Genomic DNA, 8,358 nt, shown 5'->3' on the forward strand with positions numbered 1-8,358 from the left:
GTGAAAAAAGAATGGTAATAAAGTGGAGAGAACAGTAATAAAGTGAAGAACGGTAATAAAGTGGAGAGAACAGTAATAAATTGGAGAGAACAGTAATAAAGTGGAGAGAACAGTAATAAAGTGAACAGTAATAAAGTGGAGAGAATAGTAATAAAGTGGAGAGGACAGTAATAAAGTGGAGAGAACAGTAATAAAGTGGAGAGAACAGTAATAAAGTGGAGAGAACAGTAATAAAGTGGAGAGAAAGTAGTAAAGTGGAGAGAACAGTAATAGAGTGGAGAGAACAGTAATAAAGTGAACAGTAATAAAGTGGAGAGAACAGTAATAAAGTGGAGAGAACAGTAATAAAGTGAACAGTAATAAAGTGGAGAGAACAGTAATAAAGTGGAGAGAACAGTAATAAAGTGGAGAGAACAGTAATAAAGTGGAGAGAACAGTAATAAAGTGGAGAGAACAGTAATAAAGTGGAGAGAACAGTAATAAAGTGGAGAGAACAGTAATAAAGTGGAGAGAACAGTAATAAAGTGAACAGTAATAAAGTGGAGAGAACAGTATTAAAGTGGAGAGAACAGTAATAAAGTGGAGAGAACAGTAATAAAGTGGAGAGAACAGTAATAAAGTGAACAGTAATAAAGTGGAGAGAACAGTAATAAAGAGGAGAGAACAGTAATAAAGTGGAGAGAACAGTAATAAAGTGGAGAGAACAGTAATAAAGTGAACAGTAATAAAGTGGAGAGAACAGTAATAAAGTGGAGAGAACAGTAATAAAGTGGAGAGAACAGTAATAAAGTGGAGAGAACAGTAATAAAGTGGAGAGAACAGTAATAAAGTGGAGAGAACAGTAATAAACTGGAGAGAACAGTAATAAAGTGGAGAGAACAGTAATAAAGTGAACAGTAATAAAGTGGAGAGAACAGTAATAAAGTGGAGAGAAAAGTAATAAAGTGGAGAGAACAGTAATAAAGTGGAGAGAACAGTAATAAAGTGAACAGTAATAAAGTGGAGAGAACAGTAATAAAGTGGAGAGAACAGTAATAAAGTGGAGAGAACAGTAATAAAGAGAACAGTAATAAAGTGGAGAGAACAGTAATAAAGTGGAGAGAACAGTAATAAAGTGGAGAGAACAGTAATAAAGTGGAGAGAACAGTAATAAAGTGGAGAGAACAGTAATAAAGTGGAGAGAACAGTAATAAAGTGGAGAGAACAGTAATAAAGTGGAGAGAACAGTAATAGAGTGGAGAGAAGAGTAATAAAGTGGAGAGAACAGTAATAAAGTCGAGAGAATAGTAATAAAGTGGAGAGAACAGTAATAAAGTGGAGAGAACAGTAATAAAGTGGAGAGAATAGTAATAAAGTGGAGAGAACAGTAATAAAGTGGAGAGAACAGTAATAAAGTGGACAGAACGGTAATAAAGTGGAGAGAAATTAGTAAAAAGAACAGTAATAAAGTGGAGAGAACAGTAATAGAGTGGAGAGAACAGTAATAAAGTGGAGAGAACAGTAATAAAGTCGAGAGAATAGTAATAAAGTGGAGAGAACAGTAATAAAGTGGAGAGAACAGTAATAAAGTGGAGAGAACAGTAATAGAGTGGAGAGAACAGTAATAAAGTGGAGAGAACAGTAATAAAGTGAAGAGAACAGTAATAAAGTGGAGAGAACAGTAATAAAGTGGAGAGAACAGTAATAAAGTGGAGAGAACAGTAATAAAGTGGAGAGAACAGTAATAAAGAGGAGAGAACAGTAATAAAGTGGAGAGAACAGTAATAGAGTGTAGAGAACAGTAATAAAGTGGAGAGAACGGTAATAAAGTGGAGAGAACAGTAATAAAGTGGAGAGAACAGTAATAAAGTGGAGAGAACAGTAATAGAGTGTAGAGAACAGTAATAAAGTGGAGAGAACAGTAATAAAGTGGAGAGAACAGTAATAGAGTGGAGAGAACAGTAATAAAGTGGAGAGAACAGTAATAAAGTGAAGAGAACAGTAATAAAGTGAACAGTAATAAAGTGAAGAGAACAGTAATAAAGTGAACAGTAATAAAGTGAAGAGAACAGTAATAAAGTGAGCAGTAATAAAGTGAACAGTAATAAAGTGAAGAGAACAGTAATAAAGTGAACAGTAATAAAGTGAAGAGAACAGTAATAAAGTGAACAGTAATAAAGTGAAGAGAACAGTAATAAAGTGAACAGTAATAAAGTGAACAGTAATAAAGTGAAGAGAACAGTAATAAAGTGAACAGTAATAAAGTGAAGAGAACAGTAATAAAGTGAAGAGAACAGTAATAAAGTGAACAGTAATAAAGTGAAGAGAACAGTAATAAAGTGAAGAGAACAGTAATAAAGTGAACAGTAATAAAGTGAAGAGAACAGTAATAAAGTGAACAGTAATAAAGTGAAGAGAACAGTAATAAAGTGATGAGAACAGTAATAAAGTGGAGAGAACAATAATAGAGTGGAGAGAACAGTAATAAAGTGGAGAGAACAGTAATAAAGTGGAGATAACAGTAATAGAGTGAGAGAACAGTAATAAAGTGGAGAGAACAGTAATAGAGTGGAGAGAACAGTAATAAAGTGGAGAGAACAGTAATAAAGTGGAGGGAACAGTAACAAAGTGGAGAGAACAGTAATAAAGTGGAGAGAACAGTAATAAAGTGGAGAGAACAGTAACAGAGTGGAGAGAACAGTAATAAAGTGGAGAGAACGGTAATAAAGTGGAGAGAACAGTAATAAAGTGGAGAGAACAGTAATAAAGTGGAGAGAACAGTAATAAAGTGGAGAGAACAGTAATAAAGTGGAGAGAACAGTAATAAAGTGGAGAGAACAGTAACAGAGTGGAGAGAACAGTAATAAAGTGGAGAGAACGGTAATAAAGTGGAGAGAAAGTAGTAAAGATAACAGTAATAAAGTGGAGAGAATAGTAATAAAGTGGAGAGAACAGTAATAGAGTGGAGAGAACAGTAATAAAGTGGAGAGAACAGTAATAAAGTGGAGAGAACAGTAATAAAGTGGAGAGAACAGTAATAAAGTGAAGAGAACAGTAATAAAGTGGAGAGAACAGTAATAGAGTGGAGAGAACAGTAATAAAGTGAAGAGAACAGTAATAAAGTGGAGAGAACAGTAACAGAGTGGAGAGAACAGTAATAAAGTGGAGAGAACAGTAATAAAGTGGAGAGAACAGTAATAGAGTGGAGAGAACAGTAATAAAGTGGAGAGAACAGTAATAAAGTGGAGAGAACAGTAATAAAGTGGAGAGAACAGTAATAAAGTGGAGAGAACAGTAATAGAGTGGAGAGAACAGTAATAAAGTGAAGAGAACAGTAATAAAGTGGAGAGAACAGTAATAAAGTGGAGAGCACAGTAATAGAGTGGAGAGAACAGTAATAAAGTGAACAGTAATAAAGTGAAGAGAACAGTAATAAAGTGAAGAGAACAGTAATAAAGTGGAGAGAACAGTAATAAAGTGAACAGTAATAAAGTGAAGAGAACAGTAATAAAGTGAAGAGAACAGTAATAGAGTGGAGAGAACAGTAATAAAGTGGAGAGAACAGTAATAAAGTGGAGAGAACAGTAATAAAGTGGGGAGAACAGTAATAAAGTGGAGAGAAGAGTAATAAAGTGGAGAGAACAGTAATAAAGTGGAGAGAACAGTAATAAAGTGGAGAGAACAGTAATAAAGTGGAGAGAACAGTAATAGAGTGGAGAGAACAGTAATAAAGTGGGGAGAACAGTAATAAAGTGGAGAGAAGAGTAATAAAGTGGAGAGAACAGTAATAAAGTGGAGAGAACAGTAATAGAGTGGAGAGAACAGTAATAAAGTGGGGAGAACAGTAATAAAGTGGAGAGAAGAGTAATAAAGTGGAGAGAACAGTAATAAAGTGGAGAGAAGAGTAATAAAGTGGAGAGAACAGTAATAAAGTGGAGAGAACAGTAATAAAGTGGAGAGAACAGTAATAGAGTGGAGAGAACAGTAATAAAGTGGGGAGAATAGTAATAAAGTGGAGAGAAGAGTAATAAAGTGGAGAGAACAGTAATAAAGTGGAGAGAACAGTAATAACGTGGAGAGAACAGTAATAGAGTGGAGAGAACAGTAATAAAGTGGGGAGAACAGTAATAAAGTGGAGAGAAGAGTAATAAAGTGGAGAGAACAGTAATAAAGTGGAGAGAACAGTAATAAAGTGGAGAGAACAGTAATAAAGTGGAGAGAACAGTAATAAAGTGAACAGTAATAAAGTGAAGAGAACAGTAATAAAGTGAAGAGAACAGTAATAAAGTGGAGAGAACAGTAATAAAGTCAACAGTAATAAAGTGAAGAGAACAGTAATAAAGTGAAGAGAACAGTAATAGAGTGGAGAGAACAGTAATAAAGTGGAGAGAACAGTAATAAAGTGGAGAGAACAGTAATAAAGTGGAGAGAACAGTAATAGAGTGGAGAGAACAGTAATAAAGTGGAGAGAACAGTAATAAAGTGGAGAGAAGAGTAATAAAGTGGAGAGAACAGTAATAAAGTGAAGGGAACAGTAATAAAGTGGAGTTAACAGTAATAAAGTGGAGAGAACAGTAATAAAGTGGAGAGAACAGTAATAGAGTGGAGAGAACAGTAATAAAGTGGAGAGAACAGTAATAAAGTGGAGAGAACAGTAATAAAGTGGAGAGAACAGTAATAAAGTGGAGAGAACAGTAATAAAGTGGAGAGAACAGTAATAAAGTGGAGAGAACAGTAATAGAGTGGAGAGAACAGTAATAAAGTGGGGACAACAGTAATAAAGTGGAGAGAAGAGTAATAAAGTGGAGAGAACAGTAATAAAGTGGAGAGAACAGTAATAAAGTGGAGTTAACAGTAATAAAGTGGAGAGAACAGTAATAAAGTGGAGAGAACAGTAATAGAGTGGAGAGAACAGTAATAAAGTGGAGAGAACAGTAATAAAGTGGAGAGAACAGTAATAAAGTGGAGAGAACAGTAATAGAGTGGAGAGAACAGTAATAAAGTGGAGAGAACAGTAATAAAGTTGAGAGAACAGTAATAAAGTGGAGAGAACAGTAATAAAGTGGAGAGAACAGTAATAAAGTGAAGAGAACAGTAATAAAGTGGAGAGAACAGTAATAAAGTGAACAGTAATAAAGTGAAGAGAACAGTAATAAAGTGAACAGTAATAAAGTGGAGAGAACAGTAATAGAGTAAACAGTAATAAAATCACGTATTAAGGAGGAGTTTTACTGGGGAATAATTTTACTGTTGTTTTAATTTTATTAAGAGCGTTAAACCTGAGAATATACTGACCACCACCACTACCACTACTACCACCACCACTACCACTACTACCACCACTACCACTACTACCACCACCACTACTACCACCACTACCACTACCACCACTACCACTACCACCACCACCACTACTACCACTACTACCACCACTACCACTACTACCACCACCACTACTACCACTACTACCACCACCACTACCACTACTACCACCACCACTACCACTACTACCACCACCACTACCACTACTACCACCACCACTACCACTACTACCACCACCACTACCACTACTACCACCACCACTACCACTACTACCACCACCACTACCACTACTACCACCACCACCACTACTACCACCACCACTACCACCACCACTACCACTACTACCACCACCACTACCACAACTACCAAAACCACTTGTCTTACTACTACCACCACTTGTTGCCTTACTACTACCACTACTACTACCACCACTTGTTGTCTTACTACTACCACTACTACCACCACCACTTGTTTTCTTACTACTACCACTATTACTACCACCACTTGTTGTCTTACTACTACCACTACTACTACCACCACTTGTTGTCTTACTACTACCACTACTACTACCACCACTTGTTGTCTTACTACTACCACTACTACTACCACAACTTGTTGTCTTACTACTACCACTACTACTACCACCACCACTTGTTGTCTTACTACTACCACCACCACTTGTTGTCTTACAACTACCACTACTACCACCACCACTTGTTGTCTTACTACTACCACCACCACTTGTTGTCTTACTACTACTACCACCACTTGTTGTCTTACTACTACCACCACAACTTGTCTTACTACTACCACCACTTGTTGTCTTACTACTACCACCACCACTTGTTGTCTTACTACTACTACCACCACTTGTTGTCTTACTTCTACCACCACCAGTTGTTGTCTTACTACTACCACCACCAGTCGTTGTCTTACTACTACCACCACAACTTGTTGTCTTACTACTACCACCACTTGTTGTCTTACTACTACCACCACCACTTGTTGTCTTACTACTACCACCACCAGTCGTTGTCTTACTACTACCACCACAACTTGTTGTCTTACTACTACCACCACTTGTTGTCTTACTACTACCACCACCACTTGTTGTCTTACTACTACCACCACCACTTGTTGTCTTACTACTACCACCACCAGTTATCTTACTACTACCACCACTTGTTGTCTTACTACTACCACCACAACTTGTTGTCTTACTACTACCACCACCAGTTATCTTACTACTACCACCACCAGTTGTTGTCTTACTACTACCACCACCAGTTGTTGTTTTACTACTACCACCACAACTTGTTGTCTTACTACTACCACCACAACTTGTTGTCTTACTACTACCACTACTACTACCACCACCATTTGTTGTCTTACAACTACCACTACTACCACCACCACTTGTTGTCTTACTACTACCACCACCACTTGTTGTCTTACAACTACCACCACCACTTGTTGTCTTACTACTACCACCACAACTTGTTGTCTTACTACTACCACCACCACTTGTCTTACTACTACCACCACCACTTGTTGTCTTACTACTACCACCACCACTTGTTGTCTTACTACTACCACCACCACTTGTTGTCTTACTACTACCACCACCAGTTGTTGTCTTACTACTACTACCACCACCAGTTGTTGTCTTACTACTACCACCACAACTTGTTGTCTTACTACTACCACCACTTGTTGTCTTACTACTACCACCACCTGTTGTCTTACTACTACTACTATTATTACTACTACCACAACCTGGTGTCTTACTACTACCACCACCTGTTGTCTTACTACTACTACTATCATTACTACTACCACCACCTGTCTTACTACTACTACTACCACCACCTGTTGTCTTACTACTACTACTACCACCTGTTGTCTTACTACTACTACTACCACCACCTGTTGTCTTACTACTACTACCACCACCACCACTACTACCACACACCAACACCACTACACTACTACTACCACCTCTACCAGACACCACCACTACCACCACACACCACCACCATTACCACTACCACAAAAACACACCACCACTACCACACACCACCACCACACACCACCACCACACACCACCACCACACACTACCACCATCACTACCACACACCACCACTACCACCACCACTACTACACACTATCACCACTACCACACCACTACTACAACCACTACTACACACTACCACCACTACTACAACCACTACTACACACTAAAACCACCACTACTACACACTAAAACCACCACTACTACCACCACTACTACACACTAAAACCACCACTACCACCCACCCACAACCGCCATTACCACACACCTCTACCACACACCATCACCACTACCACACACCACCACTACCACACACCACCACTACCACCGTGGTACCACTACTACACACTACCACCACACACCACCACTACCACTACTACACACCACCACTACCACTACTACACACCACCACCACTACCACACACCACCACCACCACTATCACAACACCACTTCCACACACCACCACTACCACACACCACCACTACCACACACCACCACTACCACCACACACCACCATTACCACACACCACTACCACACACCACTACGACACACCACCACTACCACCACCACTACCACACACCACCACTACCACACACCACTACCACCACCACTACCACACACCACCACTACCACACACCACCACCACCACTACCACCACCACTACCACACCACCACCACCACTACCACACACCACCACTACCACACCACCACCACACACCACCACCAATACCACACACCACCACTACCACTACCACACACCACCAATACCACACAACCACCACCACTACCACACACCACCACCACTACCACACACCACCACCAATACCACACACCACCACTACCACACCACCACTACCACACACCACCACACACCACCACCAATACCACACACCACCACTACCACACACCACCACCACTACCACACACCACCACTACCACACACCAGCACTACCACACACCACCACTACCACCACCACTACCAC

The sequence above is a fragment of the Cherax quadricarinatus genome, chromosome 89, assembly GCF_038502225.1.
Source record: "Cherax quadricarinatus isolate ZL_2023a chromosome 89, ASM3850222v1, whole genome shotgun sequence".
NCBI lineage: Eukaryota > Metazoa > Arthropoda > Malacostraca > Decapoda > Parastacidae > Cherax > Cherax quadricarinatus.